This window comes from Arachis stenosperma, chromosome 5 (genome assembly GCF_014773155.1).
Source record: "Arachis stenosperma cultivar V10309 chromosome 5, arast.V10309.gnm1.PFL2, whole genome shotgun sequence".
In the NCBI taxonomy this organism is placed as follows: Eukaryota; Viridiplantae; Streptophyta; class Magnoliopsida; order Fabales; family Fabaceae; genus Arachis; species Arachis stenosperma.
In genome coordinates, this window is record NC_080381.1 from 88,055,043 (window position 1) to 88,076,072 (window position 21,030).

Genomic DNA, 21,030 nt, shown 5'->3' on the forward strand with positions numbered 1-21,030 from the left:
AGCTCTGCAGCATCTCGATGAATTAATGCAACTATTTCTATTTTCTATTCAAACACGCTTGTTTCTATCTAAGATGTTCATTCGCACTTCAATATGAAGAAGGTGATGATCCGTGACACTCATCACCATTCTCAACCTATGAACGCGTGCCTGACAACCACCTCCGTTCTATATTAGACTGAATGAGTATCTCTTAGATTCCTTAATCAGAGTCTTCGTGGTATAAGCTAGAATCCATTGGCAGCATTCTTGAGAATCCAAAAAGTCTAAACCTTGTCTGTGGTATTCCGAGTAGGATTCAGGGATTGAATGTCTGTGACGAGCTTCAAACTCGCGAGTGTTGGGCGTAGTGGCAGACGGAAAAAGATCAATGGATCCTATTCCGACATGATCGAGAACCGACAGATGATTAGCCGTGCTGTGATAGAGCATTTGGACTATTTTTACTGAGAGAATGGGAAGTAGCCATTGACAACGGTGACGTCCTACATACAGCTTCCATTGGAGGAGCCTTGTGTGCATGAAGAAGAAGATATGGGGAAAGCAGAGATTCAAAAGACAAAGCATCTCCAAAACTCCAACATATTCTCCACTATTGCGTAATAATTACTCAATTCATGCTTTTTCACTTTTTACAATTGAAACTAAAGAACCCTATTGGTATCCTGACTAAGAATAATAAGATAACCATAGCTTGCTTCAAGCCAACAATCTCCGTGGGATTCGACCCTTACTCACATAAGGTATTACTTGGACGACCCAGTGCACTTGCTGGTTAGTTGTGCGGAATTACATAGTGTGAGTGTAATTTTCGTGCACCAAGTTTTTGGCGCCGTTGCCGGGGATTGTTTGAGTTTGAACAACTGACGGTGAATCTTATTACTTAGATTAGGAAAAATTTGTCTTTTTGTTTAGAGTCACTAGGATTGCATCTTACTTAGTTTTTAATTTTTCTTGGAGTCTTTTGTTTGAGTTTAGTTTCATATTTTAAGTTTGGTGTCAATTGCATGTTTTTCTTTGTATTTCAATTTTCGAATTGCATGTTCTTTGTTTTTCCTTGATCTTCAAATTGTTCTTGTCAATTTTTCTTCTTTGATCTTTGGTTTGTCTTGTTTTGTGTCTTTTCTTGTTTTTCTTGTGCATTTTCAAATTTTTAGTTTTCAAAAAAATTTTTATTTATTAAATACCTTTTTAAAACACGTTAAATTTATAGCTCAGTTGGCTAGAGCGTTGGCTTATGTTCTTGGCAATTAGGTATCTTCCTTTTAAAACTTTTTCAAAAATAATTTTTCTTTGATTAACTCTTGTGCCAAACTTTAAGTTTGGTGTTCTCTTGTTAATTTTCTTTAATTTTCGAAAATTTATTTTGGTTTTCCAAAAATTTTAAGTTTGGTGTTCTTTCTTTTGTTCTTGTTGTTCTTGTGAGTCTTCAAGGTGTTCTTGAGTCTTTTTTGTGCTTTGATCTTAAAATTTTTAAGTTTGGTGTGCCTTGGTGTTTTCCCTCCAAAATTTTGTGTGTTTTTCTATTTCATAATAAAATTAAAAAAAAATTATCTTTTCTAACTATTTTTAAGCAATTATTTCAAATTTTTTTTATAAAAATTCAGATTTCAATTTCAAAATTTTTCAAATCTTATCCTTTTTAAAAATCACATCTTTTTCAAAAATATCCTAACCATTTTCTCTCTCCCCACTTTTTCGAAAATCTTCATAAAACATTTTCTAAATTTTTATTTTAGTTTTTATTTTATTTTATTATTTCGAAAATTATTTTTCTTATATAATAAAATAAATAAAATAAATCCACATCATTTTCCTTTCTCCATCATCGATCTAAGTGGAAATGAACAGTCCAGAAGGACTCTGGGGTCATATGCTAACCCCACTACTGCTTCATACGGGAGTAGTATCTGTATACCCTCCATCAGAGTCAGTAGTTTTGGGTTGAATCCTTAGCTCATTATCATGGTGCAGCAAAGTTGCCAGTATTCTGGTCTTCCACAAGAAGAACCTGCAGAGTTTCTGGCACAGTTTTTACAAATTACTGACACAGTACATGATAAGAAAGTAGATCAGGATATCTATAGATTATTACTGTTTCCATTTGCTGTAAAAGACCAAGCTAAAAGGTGGTTAAATAACCAACCTAAGGCTAGCATAAGGATATGGAAACACCTGTCAGAAAAATTCCTGAATCATTATTTCCCATCAAAATGGATGACACAGCTAAGGCTGAGCATCCAAGGCTTTAAACAAGGAGATAATGAATCCCTCTATAATGCCTAAGAGAGATACAGAGAGATGCTAAGAAAATGCCCCTCTGAAATGTTTTCAGAGTGGGTGTAGTTAGACATCTTCTATTATGGGCTTACAGAGAAAGCTCAAATTTCTCTAGACCACTCAGCTGGTGGATCTATACACATGAGAAAGGCAATTGAGGAAGCTCAAGAGCTCATTGATACAGTTGCCAGAAATCAGCATCTGTACCTAAGCAATGAATCTTCCATGAAAAAAGAGGCTAAAACAGTAACTACTGAACTCAGTCCTGCAGAACAAGTTACTGAATTCAATCAGCAATTAGATTTTCTGACAAAATAGCTAGCCGAATTCAAGGAGATATTGCAAGAAACAAGAATAGCTAATATGAATATGGAAGTGCAGTTGAAGCAAACAGAACAGCAGTTATCAAAACAAATAACAGAAGAGTGCCAAACAGTTCAATTAAGAAGTGAGAAAACATTAAATACCTCACTTGAAGGCAGCAAGAAGCCAAGAGATGAACAAACTGCTACCCAAAATCCCTCTGAGGACAGTAAGAGCCCAGAGAGGAATAATTCTGGCGCTTAAACGCCAGAAAAGGGTGGAGAACTGGCGTTGAACGCCCAAACCATGCTCAGTTCTGGCGTTCAAATGCCAGAAATAAGTAAGGAATTGGCATTAAATGCCCAAAAAAAGCTCAGTTCTAGCGTTCAAACGCCAGAAACAGGTAAGGAGTTGGCGTCTAACGCCACTCCAGCTTTCACCCCTGGCATTCAAACGCCAGTGGGGGATCAGACTCATACAAGTGCTAACAGCAACCCTTCTAAAAAGGCTTCTCAACCCACATCTGTAGGTAATAAACCTTCAGCAACTAAGGTTGAGGAATACAAAGCCAAAATCCCTTATCCTTAGAAACTCCGCCAAGCGGAACAGGATAAGCAATTTGCCCGCTTTGCAGACTATCTCAGGACTCTTGAAATAAAGATTCCGTTTGCAGAGGAACTTGAGCAAATACCCTCTTATGCTAAGTTCATGAAAGAGAACTTAAGTCATAAGAAATATTAGAGAGAAACTGAAAAAGTTTACCTCACTAAGAATGCAGTGTAGTCATTCAGAAAAGCTTAAAGATCCCAGAAGCTTTGTGATACCATGCAAATTAGAGGGTACTTGTACCAAGCAAGCTCTATGTGATCTTGGGGCAAGTATCAACCTAATACCTGCATCCACTATCAGAAAGCTTGGTTTGACTGAAGAAGTCAAACCAACCCGGATATGTCTCCAACTTGCTTATGGCTCCATTAAATACCCATCAGGCGTGATAGAAGACATGATTGTCAAGGTTGGGCCATTTGCCTTTCCCACTAACTTTGTGCTGCTGAAAATGGAGGAGCACAAGAGTGAAACTCTCATTTTAGGAAGACCTTTCCTAACAACTAGACAAACCCTCATTGACGTCAAAAAAGGGGAAGTAACCCTGAGAGTCAATGAGGACGAGTTTAAGTTGAATGTTGTCAAAGCTATGCAGCATCCAGACACCCCAAATGACTGCATGAGCATTGATATTATTGACTCTTTGGTAAAAGAGGTGAATATGACTAAGAGTCTCGAATCAGAGCTAGAGGATATCTTTAAAGATGCTCAGCCTGATCTGGAGGAAGCAGAGAGCATAACAGAACCTCTGAAAATCCCTCAGGAAGAGGAGAAACCTCCCAAACCTGAGCTCAAGCCATTACCACCATCCCTGAAATATGCATTTCTGGGAGAAGGTGATACCTTTCCTGTAATCATAAGCTCTACCTTAGAGCCACAGGAAGAGGAAGCACTAATTCAAGTGCTAAGGACACACAAGAAAGCTCTTGGGTGGTCCATCAGTGATCTTAAGGGCATTAGCCCAGCCAGATGCATGCACAAGATCCTATTGGAGTGTGACGCTAAGCAAGTGGTTCAACCACAGAGGCAGCTGAATCTAGCCATGAAGGAGGTGGTGCAAAAAGAGGTCACTAAATTACTAGAGGCTGGGATTATTTATCCTATTTCTAATAGCCCCTGGGTAAGCCCTGTCCAAGTCGTCCCTAAAAAGGGTGGCATGACAGTGGTTCATAATGAAAAAAATAAACTGGTTCCTACAAGAACAGTTACAGGGTGGCTTATGTGTATTGATTACAGAAGGCTCAATACAGCTACCAGAAAGGATCATTTTCCTTTACCATTCATAGACCAGATGCTCGAAAGACTAGCAGGTCATAAATACTACTGCTTCCTGGATGGGTATTCAGGTTATAATCAAATTGCAGTAGATCCCCAGGATCAAGAGAAAATAGTATTCACATGTCCATCCGGAGTATTTGCATACAGAAGGATGCCATTTGGTCTGTGCAATGCACCTGCAACCTTTCAAAGGTGCATGCTCTCTATTTTCTCTGATATGGTAGAAAAATTTCTAGCAGTCTTCATGGATGACTTTTCAGTATTTGGAGACTCATTTAGCTCCTGTCTTGACCATCTAGCACTTGTTTTAAAGAGGTGCTGATGAGCGGATAATTTGTACACTTTTTGGCATTGTTTTTAGTATGTTTTTGGTATGATCTAGTTAGTTTTTAGTATATTTTTATTAGTTTTTAGTTAAAATTCACTTTTCTGGACTTTACTATGAGTTTGTGTGTTTTTCTGTGATTTCAGGTATTTTCTGGCTGAAATTGAGGGACCTGAGCAAAAATCTGATCCAGAGACTCAAAAGGACTGCAGATGCTGTTGGATTCTGACCTCCCTGCACTCGAAGTGGATTTTCTGGAGCTACAGAAGCCCAATTGGCGCGCTCTCAACGGCGTTGGAAAGTAGACATCCTGGGCTTTCCAGAAATATATGATAGTCCATACTTTGCCCAAGATTTGATGGCCCAAACCGGCGTTCAAAGTCACCTCAAGAAATCCCAGCGTTAAACGCTGGAACTGGCACCCAAATGGGAGTTAAACGCCCAAACTGGCACCAAAGCTGGCGTTTAACTCCAAGAAGAGTCTCTACACGAAAAATGCTTCATTGCTCAGCCCAAGCACACACCAAGTGGGCCCGGAAGTGGATTTTATGTCATTTACTCATTTCTGTACACCTTAGGTTACTAGTTCTTATAAGTAGGACCTTTTACTATTGTATTAGAGGACTTTTGGTAGCTATCTTCGTTTTGTATGCTATCTTAGATCATTGGGAGGCTGGCCATTCGGCCATGCCTAGACCTTATGCTTATGTATTTTCAACGGTGGAGTTTCTACACACCATAGATTAAGGTGTGGAGCTCTGCTGTACCTCGAGTATTAATGCAATTACTATTGTTCTTCTATTCAATTCCGCTTGTTCTTTGTCCAAGATATCACTTGTTCTTCAACTTGATGAAGGTGATGATTGACTCTCATCATCATTCTCACTCATGAACAAGGTGACTGACAACCATTCTTGTTCTACAAGCATCTGAGGCTTAGTGAATATCTCTTGGATTCCTGATTGCACGATGCATGGTTGATCGCCTGACAACCGAGTGCTCGCCTGACAAACGAGCCAACCATTCCGTGAGATCAGAGTCTTCGTGGTATAGGCGAGAACTGATGGCAGCATTCAAGAGAATCCGGAAGGTCTAACCTTGTCTGTGGTATTCTGAGTAGGATTCAATGACTGAATGACTGTGACGTGCTTCAAACTCCTGAGGGCGGGGCGTTAGTGACAGACGCAAAAGAATCACTGGATTCTATTCCGGCCTGATTGAGAACTGACAGATGAATTCCGCTATGCTGTGACCAGAGCATATGCAATCGTTTTCAATGAGAGGATGGGAGGTAGCCACTGACAATGGTGAAACCCTACACAAGCTTGCCATGGAAAGGAGTAAGAAGGATTGGATGAAGGCAGTAGGAAAGCAGAGAGACGGAAGGGAAGGCATCTTCATGCGCTTATCTGAAGTTCCTACCAATGAATTACATAAGTATCACTATCTTTATCTTTTATGTTATTTTCGTTCATCATCATATACATTTGAGTCTGCCTGAGTAAGATTTACAAGATGACCATAGCTTGCTTCAATACTAACAATCTCCGTGGGATCGACCCTTACTCGCGTAAGGTTTATTACTTGGACGACCCAGTGCACTTGCTGGTTAGTTGTGCGAAGTTGTGTAATGCCATGGTATTGAGCTACCACGTTTGTGGAGCCATTACCGGGGATTATGAGAGTTGTGAAAAAGTATTGTTCACAATTTCGCGCACCAAGTTTTTGGCGCCGTTGCCGGGGATTGTTCAAGTTTTGAGCAAGCTTTTGGTAACAATGCCTGGGATTGTTCTAGTTTGGACAACTGACGGTTCATCTTGTTGCTTAGATTAGGTATTTATTTTTTTCGAAATTCTTGAAGATGAATTCTAGAGTTTCATGATGATTTGTTGAAATCTGGCTGGCTGAGAAGCCATGTCTAATCTGATTGGACCGAGGTTTCAACTTATCACCACAAGAGCTTGTTGATTTTCATCAATTTTGCTTTTGGAGCAGTGATCTGCTAAGGCTTGGCTGACCTTTGGTCATGTCTAGTGTTTTGGACCGAAGCTTTCTTTAAATGCTTGGCTGGCTGTGAAGCCATGTCTAATTCCTGGACCGGAGTCTTAGACTAGCATTGCACTGATTCCTGGAATTCTCATTAAGAATTTTGATATCTTTTCCCACTTAATTTTCGAAAAACACAAAAAATTTAAAAAATCATAAAATCCAAAAATATTTCTTGTTTGAGTCTAGAGTCTCATCTTAAGTTTGGTGTCAAATGCATGCTTTTGTTATATTTTTCGATTCCATGCATGTATTTCTTTGTTTTGATCTTTGAATTCTATTGACTTGAGTGTCTTGTGTGTCCCATGAGCATTTTCATTTTTGTTAGGGTCAGTAGTATACAAACTGCTAAGTTTGGTGTCTGGCATGCATTGTTGTTTGATTCTAGTTGCATTTTGATTTTCCCTTATTATTAAAAATCCAAAAATATTTTTGATTTATGTCTTTTCAAGTCAATGATACAAAGAATTGAAGATTCAGAACATACTGCAGAGGAATTATACAGAAAAAGCTGAGCATTCAAAAATGCCCAGTGAAGAAGACAGACTGGCGTTTAAACGCCAGCCAGGGTACCTGGTTGGGCGTTTAACGCCCAAAGAGGTAGCATTTTGGGCGTTAAACGCCAGAATGTATACCATTCTGGGCGTTTAACGCCAGGATGGCAAAGGGGGAAGATTTTGTTTTCAAATCAATTTTTTTTTCAAGTTTTCAAAGTTTTTCAAAATCAAATCTTTTCCAAATCATATCTTTTCAATCAAATGTTTTCAAAAGTCAATTTCTTTCCTTTTTCAAAGATACTTACTAACAATTAATGATTTGATTGAACATCTCAAATTTGTTGCCTTTTCTGTTGAGAAAGGTTTAATGTTTGAATCATATCTTTTCTTGTTAGGCAAGTCACTAATTTTCAAAATCAAATCTTTTAAAAATTGTTTTCAAATCATATCTTCTCAATCACATGTTTTTAAAACCAATCATATCTTCTTAACCACATCTTTTTCAAAATAGTTTTCAATCAAATCTTTTTGATTTCTAATTTCAAAATCTTTTTCAAAAATCACTTTATTTCTTTTCCACTTTCAATTTTCGAAAATTATCAATCAATTTTTAAAATGTTTTTGACATCTTTCTAATTAATTTTCGAAAATTCTCTTCCCTCCTTCTCACATCCTTCTATTTATGGAGTACTGTTCCTTCTTAATGCACAATTCGAACTCTATCTCATCAAGTTCGAATTCTTCTACCTTCTTTCTTCTATTTTTCTTTTCCTCTGACACTTCAAGGAATCTCTATACTGTGACATAGAGGATTCCACATTTTTCTTGTTCTCTTCTCTTTCATATGAGCAGGAGCAGAGACAAAGGCATTCTTGTTGAAGCTGACCCTGAACCTGAGAGGACCTTGAAGCGAAAGCTAAGAGAAGCTAAAGCACAACTCTCTTTAGAGGACCTGACCGAATTCTTCAAAAAGAAGAACACATGGCAGCCGAAAACAACAACAATGCCAACAATGCAAGGAAGGTGCTGGGTGACTTTACTGCACCTACTCCCGACTTCTATGGGAGAAGCATCTCTATCCCTGCCATTGGAGCAAACAACTTTGAGCTTAAGCCTCAATTAGTTTCTCTAATGCAACAGAATTGCAAGTTCCATGGACTTCCAATGGAAGATCCTCATCAGTTCTTAGCTGAATTCTTGCAAATCTGTGACACAGTCAAGACTAATGGGGTTGACCCTGAGGTCTATAGACTGATGCTATTCCCTTTTGCTGTAAGAGACAGAGCTAGAATATGGTTGGATTCTCAACCTAAAGAAAGCCTGGACTCTTGGGAAAAGCTAGTCAATGCCTTCTTGGCAAAGTTCTTTCCACCTCAAAGATGGAGTAAGCTTAGAGTGGAAGTCCAAACCTTCAGACAGAAGGATGGAGAATCCCTCTATGAAGCTTGGGAAAGATACAAACAATTAATCAGAAGATGTCCCTCAGACATGCTTTCTGAATGGAGCATCATAGGTATTTTCTATGATGGTCTCTCTGAACTATCCAAGATGTCTTTGGATAGCTCTGCTGGAGGATCTCTTCATCTGAAGAAGACGCCTACAGAGGCTCAGGAACTAATTGAAATGGTTGCAAATAACCAATTCATGTACACTTCTGAAAGGAATCCTGTGAATAATGGGACTAGTCAGAAGAAAGGAGTTCTTGAGATTGATGCTCTGAATGCCATACTGGCTCAGAACAAGATATTGACTCAACAAGTCAATTTGATTTCTCAAAGTCTGTCTGAAATGCAAAATGCACCTGGCAGTACTAAGGAAGCTTCATCTGAGGAAGAAGCTTATGATCCTGAGAATCCTTCAATGGAAGAGGTGAATTACCTAGGAGAACCCTATGGAAACACCTACAATTCTTCATGGAGAAATCACCCAAATTTCTCATGGAAGAATCAAGAGAGACCCCAACAAGGTTTCAATAATAATAATGGAGGAAGAAACAGGTTTAGCAATGGCAAGCCTTTTCCATCATCTTCTCAGCAACAGACAGAGAGTTCTAAGCAGAGTACTTCTGACTTAGCAACAATGGTCTCTGATCTAATTAAAACCACTCAAAGTTTCATGAATGAAACAAGGTCCTCCATCAGAAATTTGGAAGGACAAGTGGGTCAGCTGAGCAAGAAAGTTACTGAACTCCCTCCTAGTACTCTCCCAAGTAATACAGAAGAAAATCCAAAAGGAGAGTGCAAAGCCATAAACATGGCCGAATATGGAGAGGAAAGAGAGGAGGTGGACGCCACTGAGGAAGACCTCAATGGGCGTGCACCAATCTCCTCTGAGTTCCCCAATGAGGAACCATGGGAATCTGAGGCTCAACATGAGACCATAGAGATTCCATTGGACTTACTTCTGCCTTTCATGAGCTCTGATGAGTATTCTTCCTCTGAAGAGGATGAGTATATCACTGAAGAGCAAGTTGCTAAATACCTTGGAGCAATCATGAAGCTAAATGACAAGTTATTTGGAAATGAGACTTGGGAGGATGAACCCCCTTTGCTCACCAAAGAACTGGATGACTTGTCTAGGCAGAAACTGCCTCAAAAGAGGCAGGATCCTGGGAAGTTTTCTATACCTTGTACCATAGGCACCATGACCTTCAAGAAGGCCTTGTGTGACTTAGGGTCAAGTGTAAACCTCATGCCCCTCTCTGTAATGGAGAAATTAGGGATCTTTGATGTGCAAGCTGCAAAAATCTCACTAGAGATGGCAGACAACTCAAGAAAACAAGCCTATGGACTTGTAGAGGATGTTCTGGTAAAAGTTGAAGATCATTACATCCCTACTGATTTCGTAGTCCTAGAGACTGGGGAGTGCATGGATGAATCCATCATCCTTGGCAGACCCTTCCTAGCCACAGCAAAGGCTGTGATTGATGTTGATAGAGGAGAGTTGATCATTCAAGTGAATGAAGAATCCTTGGTGTTTAAGGCCCAAGGACATCCCTCTATCATCATGGAGAGGAAGCATGAAGAGCTTCTCTCAAAACAGAGCCAAGCAGAGCCCCCACAGTCAAACTCTATGTTTGGTGTTGGGAGGCCACAACCAAACTCTAAGTTTGGTGTTGAACCCCCACATTCAAACTCTAAGTTTGGTGTTGGGAGGTTCCAACACGGTTCTGAGTATTTCTGAGGCTCCATGAGAGTCCTCTGTCAAGCTAATGACATTAAAGAAGCGCTTGTTGGGAGGCAACCCAATGTTTTATAGTTAACTATTTTCTTTTGTTATTTTATCTTTTTTTTGTAGGTTGATGATCATAAGAAGTCACAAAAACAATGAAAAAAGCAAAAACAGAATGAAAAACAGGAAGAAAAACAGCACACCCTGGAGGAAGATGCTGCTGGCGTTTAAACGCCAGTAAGCCTAGCAGTTGGGCGTTTAACGCCCAGTCTGGCACCATTCTGGGCGTTTAACGCCAGAAAGGGGCACCAGACTGGCGTTAAACGCCAGAAAAGGGCTAGAACCTGGCGTTAAACGCCAGGAATGGGCACCAGCCCGGCGTTTAAAGCCAGAAATGGCTCAAAACGTGAATTTTGATGCCATTTGGTGCAGGGATGACTTTTCCTTGACACCACAGGATCTGTGGACCCCACAGGACCCCACCACCACTCTCTCTCTTCTTCCCCCATTCACCAATCACCTCAACACCTCTTCCCCAAAAACCCTTCACCTATCAAATCCCATCTTTCTCTTCACCACTCACATCCATCCTTCATAAATCCCCACCAACCTCACCCTTCAAATTCAAACCACTTTCCCTCCCAAACCCACCCATAATGGCCGAACCATTAACCCCCCTCTCTCCTATATATACCCTTCTTCAACCCTTCATTTTCACACAACCTAAACACCACTTCTCCCCCTCTTTGGCCGAACACACCACCATCTCCCTCTTCTTCATTTCTTCTTCTTCTACTCTCTTCTCTCTTCTTTTGCTCGAGGACGAGCAAACATTTTAAGTTTGGTGTGGTAAAAGCGTTGCTTTTTCGTTTTTCCATAACCATTATGGCATCCAAGGCCGGAGAAACCTCTAGAGAGAGGAAAGAGAAGGCAAAAGCTTCCACCTCCGAGTCATGGGAGATGGATAGATTCCTCTCAAGGGTGCATCAAGTCCACTTCTATGAAGTTGTGGCCTTGAAGAAGGTAATCCCCGAAGTCCCCTTTTCACTCAAAAAGGGTGAATACCCGGAGATCCGCCATGAGATCCGAAGAAGAGGTTGGGAAGTTATTACCAACCCCATTCAACAAGTCGGAATCTTGATGGTTCAAGAGTTCTATGCCAATGCATGGATCACCAAGAACCATGACCAAAGTGTGAACCCGAATCCAAAGAATTATCTCACTATGGTTCGGGGGAAATACTTGGATTTTAGTCCGGAGAGTGTGAGGGTGGCGTTCAACTTGCCTATGATGCAAGGAGATGAGCATCCTTATACAAGAAGGGTCAACTTTGATCAAAGGTTGGACCAAGTCCTCACAATCATATGTGAAGAGGGCGCACAATGGAAGCAAGATTCAAGAGGAAAGCCGGTTCAATTGAGAAGGCATGACCTCAAGCCCGTGGCTAGAGGATGGTTAGAGTTCATACAACGCTCAATCATTCCCACTAGCAACCGGTCTGAAGTTACCATAGACCGGGCTATCATGATCCATAGCATCATGATTGGAGAAGAAGTGGAAGTTCATGCGGTTATAGCCCAAGAACTCTATAAAGTGGCGGACAAGCCTTCCACCTTGGCAAGGCTAGCCTTTCCTCATCTCATCTGTCACCTCTGTTATTCAGTTGGAGTTGACATAGAAGGAGACACCCCCATTGATGAGGACAAGCCCATCACCAAGAAAAGGATGGAGCACACAAGAGACCCCTCTCACCATGAGATCCCTGAGATGCCTCAAGGGATGCACTTTCCTCCACAAGACTATTGGGAGCAACTAAACACCTCCCTAGGAGAGTTGAGTTCCAACATGGGACAACTAAGGGTGGAGCATCAAGAACACTCCATCATCCTTCATGAAATTAGAGAAGACCAAAGAATCATGAGGAAGGAGCAACAAAGACAAGGAAGAGACATTGAGGAGCTCAAGCACTCCATAGGATCTTCAAGAGGAAGAAAGAGCCGCCATCACTAAGGTGGACCCGTTCTTTGATTTCCTTGTTCTTTATTCTTTTGTTTTTCGAATTTTATGCTTATGTTTATCCATGTTTGTGTCTTGTGATCATTAGTGTCTTAGTGTCTATACCTTAAAGTTATGAATGTCCTATGAATCCATCACCACTCTTAAACAAAAACGTGCTTAATTGAAAAGGAAAAGAATTGCATGAATTTTAAATTTTATAACAGTTTGATTATTTTGATGTGGTGGCAACACTTTTGTTCTCTGAATGTATGCTTGAACAGTGCATATGTCTTTTGAATTTGTGGTTCATGAATGTTGGCTCTTGAAAGAATGATGAAAAAGGAGACATGTTACTGAGGATCTGAAAAATCATAAATATGATTCTTGAAACAAGAAAAAGCAGTGAATACAAAAAAAAAAGAAAAAAAGAGAAAGAAGCAAACGAAAAAAAAAACCGAAAAAAATCAAAAAAAAAGAGAGAATAGAAAGAAAAAGAAAGAAATAAAGTTGTGATCCAAGGCAATAAGAGTGTGCTTAAGAACCCTGGGCACCTCTAATTGGGGACTTTAGCAAAGCTGAGTCACAATCTGAAAAGGTTCACCCAATTATGTGTCTGTGGCATGTATGTATCCGGTGGTAATACTGGAAGACAGAGTGCTTTGGGCCACGGCCAAGACTCAATAAGTAGCTGTGTTCAAGAATCATCATACTTAACTAGGAGAATCAATAACACTATCTGGATTCTGAGTTCCTAAAGAAGCCAATCATTCTGAATTCCAAAGGATAGAGTGAGATGCCAAAACTATTCAGAGGCAAAAAGCTAAAAGCCCCGCTCATCTAATTAATACTGATCTTCATAGATGTTTTTGGAGTTCATTGCATATTCTCTTCTTTTTATCTTATTTGATCTTCAGTTGCTTGGGGACAAGCAACAATTTAAGTTTGGTGTTGTGATGAGGGGATAATTTGTACACTTTTTGGCATTGTTTTTAGTATGTTTTTGGTATGATCTAGTTAGTTTTTAGTATATTTTTATTAGTTTTTAGTTAAAATTCACTTTTCTGGACTTTACTATGAGTTTGTGTGTTTTTCTGTGATTTCAGGTATTTTCTGGCTGAAATTGAGGGACCTGAGCAAAAATCTGATCCAGAGACTCAAAAGGACTGCAGATGCTGTTGGATTCTGACCTCCCTGCACTCGAAGTGGATTTTCTGGAGCTACAGAAGCCCAATTGGCGCGCTCTCAACGGCGTTGGAAAGTAGACATCCTGGGCTTTCCAGCAATATATGATAGTCCATACTTTGCCCAAGATTTGATGGCCCAAACCGGCGTTCAAAGTCACCTCAAGAAATCCCAGCGTTAAACGCTGGAACTGGCACCCAAATGGGAGTTAAACGCCCAAACTGGCACCAAAGCTGGCGTTTAACTCCAAGAAGAGTCTCTACACGAAAAATGCTTCATTGCTCAGCCCAAGCACACACCAAGTGGGCCCGGAAGTGGATTTTTATGTCATTTACTCATTTCTGTACACCTTAGGTTACTAGTTCTTATAAGTAGGACCTTTTACTATTGTATTAGAGGACTTTTGGTAGCTATCTTCGTTTTGTATGCTATCTTAGATCATTGGGAGGCTGGCCATTCGGCCATGCCTAGACCTTATGCTTATGTATTTTCAACGGTGGAGTTTCTACACACCATAGATTAAGGTGTGGAGCTCTGCTGTACCTCGAGTATTAATGCAATTACTATTGTTCTTCTATTCAATTCCGCTTGTTCTTTGTCCAAGATATCACTTGTTCTTCAACTTGATGAAGGTGATGATTGACTCTCATCATCATTCTCACTCATGAACAAGGTGACTGACAACCATTCTTGTTCTACAAGCATCTGAGGCTTAGTGAATATCTCTTGGATTCCTGATTGCACGATGCATGGTTGATCGCCTGACAACCGAGTGCTCGCCTGACAAACGAGCCAACCATTCCGTGAGATCAGAGTCTTCGTGGTATAGGCGAGAACTGATGGCAGCATTCAAGAGAATCCGAAAGGTCTAACCTTGTCTGTGGTATTCTGAGTAGGATTCAATGACTGAATGACTGTGACGTGCTTCAAACTCCTGAGGGCGGGGCGTTAGTGACAGACGCAAAAGAATCACTGGATTCTATTCCGGCCTGATTGAGAACCGACAGATGAATTCCGCTATGCTGTGACCAGAGCATATGCAATCGTTTTCAATGAGAGGATGGGAGGTAGCCACTGACAATGGTGAAACCCTACACAAGCTTGCCATGGAAAGGAGTAAGAAGGATTGGATGAAGGCAGTAGGAAAGCAGAGAGACGGAAGGGAAGGCATCTTCATGCGCTTATCTGAAGTTCCTACCAATGAATTACATAAGTATCACTATCTTTATCTTTTATGTTATTTTCGTTCATCATCATATACATTTGTGTAATGCCATGGTATTGAGCTACCACGTTTGTGGAGCCATTACCGGGGATTATGAGAGTTGTGAAAAAGTATTGTTCACAATTTCGCGCACCAGGTGCCAAGAGACTAACCTAGTTTTAAACTGGGAGAAATGTCACTTTATGGTGACTGAAGGAATTGTCCTTGGGCACAAAATTTTGAACAAGGGAATAGAGGTGGATCAAGCTAAGGTAGAGGTAATTGAAAAATTACCATCACCTGCCAATGTTAAGGCAATCAGAAGCATTCTGGGGCATACAGGATTCTATAGGAGGTTTATAAAAGATTTTTCAAAAATTGCCAAACCTCTGAGTAATCTGCTAGCTGCTGACACGCCATTTATCTTTGATAAGGAGTGTTTGCATGCATTTGAGACTCTGAAAGCTAAGCTAGTCACAGCACCCGTCATCTCTGCACCAGACTGGACATTACCATTTGAACTAATGTATGATGCCAGTGACCATGCCATTGGTGCAGTGTTGGGACAAAGGCATGACAAGCTTCTGCTCGTCATTTACTATGCCAGTTGTGTTTTAAATGACGCATAGAAGAACTATACAACCACAGAAAAAGAGTTACTTGCAGTGGTTTACGCCATTGACAAGTTCAGATCTTATTTAGTAAGATCAAAAGTGATTATGTATACTGACCATGCTGCTCTTAAATATCTACTCACAATGCAGGATTCAAAACCCAGACTCATCAGATGGGTGTTGCTTCTGCATGAGTTTGATATAGAAATAAGAGACAGAAAAGGGACAAAGAACCAAGTAGCAGATCACATGTCCCGAATAGAACCAGTAGAAGGGGCATCCCTCCCTCTTATTGAGATCTCTGAAAACTTTCCGGATGAGCAACTCTTTGCCATCTAGGAAGTACCATGGTTTGCAGACATTGCAAACTACAAGGCTGTGAGATTCATACCTAAAGAGTATTGTAGGCAGCAATAAAAGAAATTGAACACAGATGCAAAGTACTATCTTTGGGATGAACCATATCTCTTCAAGAGATGTGCAGATGGCGTAATCTGTAGATGTGTGCCTAAAGAAGAAGCACAGAAGATCCTATGGCATTGCCGTGGATCGCAATACGGAGGACATTTTGGAAGTGAGCGAACAGCCACAAGAGTCCTCCAAACTGGCTTCTACTGGCTTACTCTCTATAAAGACTCCCGAGTGTTTGTACTTAATTGTGACAGTTGCCAAAGATCTGGCAATCTACCTCACAGTTATGCCATGCCTCAACAAAGAATCTTAGAGATTGAGTTATTTGATGTATGGGGTATTGAATTCATGGGGCCTTTCCCACCATCCTACTCAAACACTTATATTCTGGTGGCAGTGGATTATGTATCCAAGTGGACGGAAGCTATTGCAACACCCACTAATGATACTAAGACAGTGCTGAAATTCCTCCAGAAACACATCTTAAGCAGATTTGGTGTCCCTAGAGTACTAATTAGTGATGGGGGCAATCATTTTTGCAATAAACAGCTTTACTCTGCTATGGTCTGATATGGAGTTAGCCACAGAGTGCCAACTCCATATCATCCACAGACAAATGGGCAAGCTGAAGTCTCTAATAGAGAACTTAAAAGAATCATAAAACAGACTGTGATTAACCGGAGAAAGGATTGGGCAAGAAGCTTGGATGATGCTCTGTGGGCTTACAGAACAGCATTCAAGACTCCTATAGGGACCTCTCCTTACCAGCTGGTGTATGGAAAAGCCTGTCACTTGCCAGTGGAACTGGAACATAAGGCCTACTGGGCAACCATATTCCTAAATCTTGATGACAAGTTAGCTGGAGAAAAACGATTGCTCCAGTTTAATGAGCTAGAGGAATTCAGACTCAATGCTTTCGAAAGTGCAAAAATTTATAAAGAGAAAGCAAAAAGATGGCATGATAAGAAGCTGTCCTCTAGAGTCTTTGAGCCAGGGCAAAAAGTTATGCTGTTTAATTCTAGGCTCAGATTATACCCCGGGAAATTGAAATCCCGGTGGAGAGGTCCATATCTGATTACAAGTGTGTCACCATATGGATACGTAGTGCTTCAGGATAATGACTCTGACAAAAAGTTCATTGTAAATGGACAGAGAGTCAAACATTATCTTGAAAGCAATTTTGAGCAAGAATGCTCAAAACTGAGGCTTGATTAAAGCTTGGTAATAGTCCAGCTAAAAGACAATAAAGAAGCGCTTGCTGGGAGGCAACCCAGCCATTAACAAAGCTTATTTGTTAATTAATTGAATTTTACAGGTTCATGTTAATTATCTTCAAGGTAAAATAGCAATTGCATGAGTTTACAGAGTTACAGAAGGATTCAGAGGATAAAAGAGCAAAACGAAGCTCACTGATGCGAAAAAGCCAGTAAGAGATGTTTTGGGTGTTAAACGCCCAAAAGAAGCATCTACTGGGCGTTTAACGCTAGTAGAGATAGCCATCTGGGCGTTAAACACCAGAAAGAAGCATCTTCTGGGCGTTTAACGCCAGATTTACAGCGTCTTGGGCGTTCAGAAAAATGCCCAGTGACAAAGGAGTTCCTTGCGTTTAACGCCAGCCAGAAGCAACAGCTGGGCGTTAAACGCCCAGGAGAAGCTACAAATGGGCGTTAAACGCCCAAAACATGCAGCGTTTGGGCATTTAATGCCAGGATTGTAGGGAAGAGGTAAATTCGTTTTTAATTCAAACTTTTTCCATTTTTTATGTTTCAATTCATGATTTCTTGCATAAACATGTTATAAACTCCCATATTCCAAACTTCAATTCCAAAAATTTTTAATCCTAATTTTTCAAATCCTTTTTCAAAAATATCAAATGCATCTTAATTCATAAACACAAATGCTTTTCAAATCCTCTCCAACTTCTTTTCAAATCTTTTTCAAAACTCAATTATCTTTTTAAATTCTTCTCAAATCTTTTCTTTTAAATTCATCATATCCTCTTTTCAAAATTCAGATTTATCTTTTTTTTGTTAAATATCTTTCATATCTTTTCAATTTTAATTTGCATCTTTTTCCTATCATACTTATCTTTTACAAATCATATCTTCTATCATATCTCCTTCAAAATTTTCGAAAAACCTACCCCCCTTCCCTTTAAATCCTAGTTCGTCCTCCCTCATCTCCTCCACAATTCAAAAAATTGGCTCTCCTTCTATCCCCCTCCTTTCCTTTCTTTTGCTTGAGGGCAAGCAAACCTCTGAGTTTGATGTGTTTATCCATGATCACTAAACCAATATCCACTAAGATCATGGCTCCTAAGGGAAAATAAACCACTCCAAGAAGCAAGAAAGAGAATATTCCAAAACCACTTTGGAATCAAGGGAAGTTCTTAACCAAAGAACAATCAGACCATTACTACAAAATAATGGGTCTAAGGTCAGTGATCCCGGAAGTTAAATTCGATCAGAAAGAAGATGAATATCCGGAGATCCAAGAGCAAATTCAAAACAGGAGTTGGGAAATCCTAGCTAATCCTGAAGCAAAGGTAGGAAGGAACATGGTTCAAGAATTTTACTCTAATCTATGGCAAACAGACAGGCAAAGAATAGCTGGAGCCGCCTTCTATGATTATCGGACCTTGGTCAGAGGGAAGATTGTTCACCTTCACCCTGACAAAATCAGGGAGATCTTTAAGCTACCTCAGCTGAAAGATGACCCAGACTCCTTTAATAGGAGAATGATGAGAACAAATTAGGGCTTGGATGAAATTTTAGAGGACATATGCCTCCCTGGAACCAAGTGGATAACCAGCACCAAGGGCGTCCTAAATCAACTCAAGAGAGAAGATCTCAAACCAGTCGCCAAAGGCTGACTGGACTTCATTGGGCATTCTATACTGTCCACTAGAAACCGCTCTGAAGTCACCATCAAAAGAGCAGTAATGATCTATTGCATTATGTTGGGAAAAGAAGTGGAAGTTCATCAGCTGATTTCTTGTGAACTTTACACAATTGCAAACAAGAACTCCAAAGATGCCAAATTGACTTATCCAAGCTTAATCTATATGCTATGTAAAGATGCTGGGGTGAAGATGGGAGTAACTGAGTATATCTCAGTTGAGCGACCAATCACAAAAAAGTTAATGGAAGGATAACAAGTGCAGGACGACACCATAAAGAGGAAAGCACAGGAGTTCCTCCCGGAAATCCCTTAAATTGAATACTGGGAGCGTCTTGAAGCATCTGTCACCATATTGGAATAAGCTATGGAGCAACTAAAGGAAGAACAGCAAAATCAAAATAGCATACTTTGCAAACTACTTAAGGAACAAGAAGAGCAAGGGCATGAACTGAAGCAACTGAAGCGTCAGAAGCTATCTCTTGAAGGGCCAAGCATCCCATAGATCAAAGGAGCATCCACCTCCCAAAATAAAGGTTGTTGAGTCTAAATCTTAGCCTTAACTCTGTGATAGTTATTCTTACTAGGAATTTACCTTAGAAGTTATATATGAGTAGTAGTAATTAGTATATCTATTTTGATTTTATCTCCAATTAAGCTATAATTTATTTTTCTTATCATCATCAAACATGAATAAAATAGTAGATTTTTAGAATATAGAGGTAATTTTTTTCAAGTTTTTAATAAGGAAAATTCTAATTATTAAGATGTGGTGGCAATACATTTGGTCTTCTGAATGAATGCCTGAACAGTGCATATTTTTTATATTGAATTTTATGAATGTTAAAATTGTTGGCTCCTGAAAGAATAATGAACAAGAGAAATATTATTGTTAATCTGAAAAATCATGAAAGTGATTCTTGAAACAAGAAAAAGCAGTGAAAAAAAAGACAAGAAGAAGGAGTAGTAGAAAAAGCCAATAGCCCTTTAAACCAAAAGGCAAGGGTAAAAAGGATCCAAGGCTTTGAGCATCAATGGATAGGAGGGCCCAAGGAAATAAATCCAGGCCTAAACGGCTAAATCAAGCTGTCCCTAACCATGTTCTTGTGGCGTGCAGGTCCAGGTGAAAAGCTTGAGACTGAGTAGTTAAAGTCATGATCCAAAGCAAAAGAGTGTGCTTAAGAACTCTGGACACCTTTAATTGGGGACTTGAGCAAAGCTAAGTCACAATCTGAAAAGGTTCACCTAGTTTTGTGTCTGTGGCATTTATGTATCCGGTGGTAATATTGGAAAACAAAGTGCTTAGGCCCACGGCCAAGACTCATAAAATAGTTGTGTTCAAGAATCAACATACTAAACTAAGAGAATCAATAATACTATCTGAATTTGGAGTTCCTATGGATGCCAATCATTCTGAATTTCAAAGGATAAAGTGAGATGCCAAAACTGTTCGGAAGCAAAAAGCTACTAGCCCAGCTCATCTAATTAGAATCTGAGCTTCACATGAAACTCTGAGATATTATTTCTTCTTAATTTCTTTTTATCCTATTTTATTTATCTAGTTGCTTGGGGACAAGCAATAGTTTAAGTTTGGTGTTGTGATGAGCGGATATTTTATACGATTTTTGGGGGTAATTTCATGTAGATTTTAGTATGTTTTTGTTAGTTTTTATTATATTTTTATTAGTTTTTAGGAAAAATTCATATTTCTGGACTTTACTATGAGTTTGTGTGTTTTTATGTGATTTCAGATATTTTCTGGCTGAAATTGAGGGAGCTTAGCAAAAATCTAATTCAGGCTGAAAAAGGACTGTTGATGTTGTTGGATTCTGACCTCTCTGCACTCGGAATGGATTTTTGGGACCTACAGGAGACGAATTGGCGCGCTCTCAATTGGGATGGAAAGTAGACATCCAGGGATTTCCAGCAATATATAATAGTCCATACTTTGTGCAAAGATAAATGACGTAAACTGGCGTTTAACGCCAATTTCATGTTGCATTCTGGCGTTGAACGCCAGAAACAAGTTGCAAGTTGGAGTTAAACGCCAGAAACAGGTTACAACCTGACGTTTAACTCCAGAAACAGCCCAGGCACGTGAAAAGCTTAAGTCTCACCCCCAGCACACACCAAGTGGGCCCTAGAAGTGGATTTCCGCACTATCCATCTTAGTTTACTCATTTTCTGTAAACGTAGGTTACTAGTTTAGTATTTAAA

At 39.8% G+C, this 21,030-nt stretch overlaps 1 non-coding gene across 1 annotated transcript; it reads right to left on the reverse strand.

Annotated features, from left to right (window-relative positions):
• Positions 1–8,721: 8,721 nt before the first annotated feature.
• Positions 8,722–8,829, reverse strand: LOC130984268 (small nucleolar RNA R71). The gene has a single exon (XR_009088213.1). It is a non-coding gene; the product is annotated as a small nucleolar RNA R71 (small nucleolar RNA).
• Positions 8,830–21,030: the final 12,201 nt, after the last annotated feature.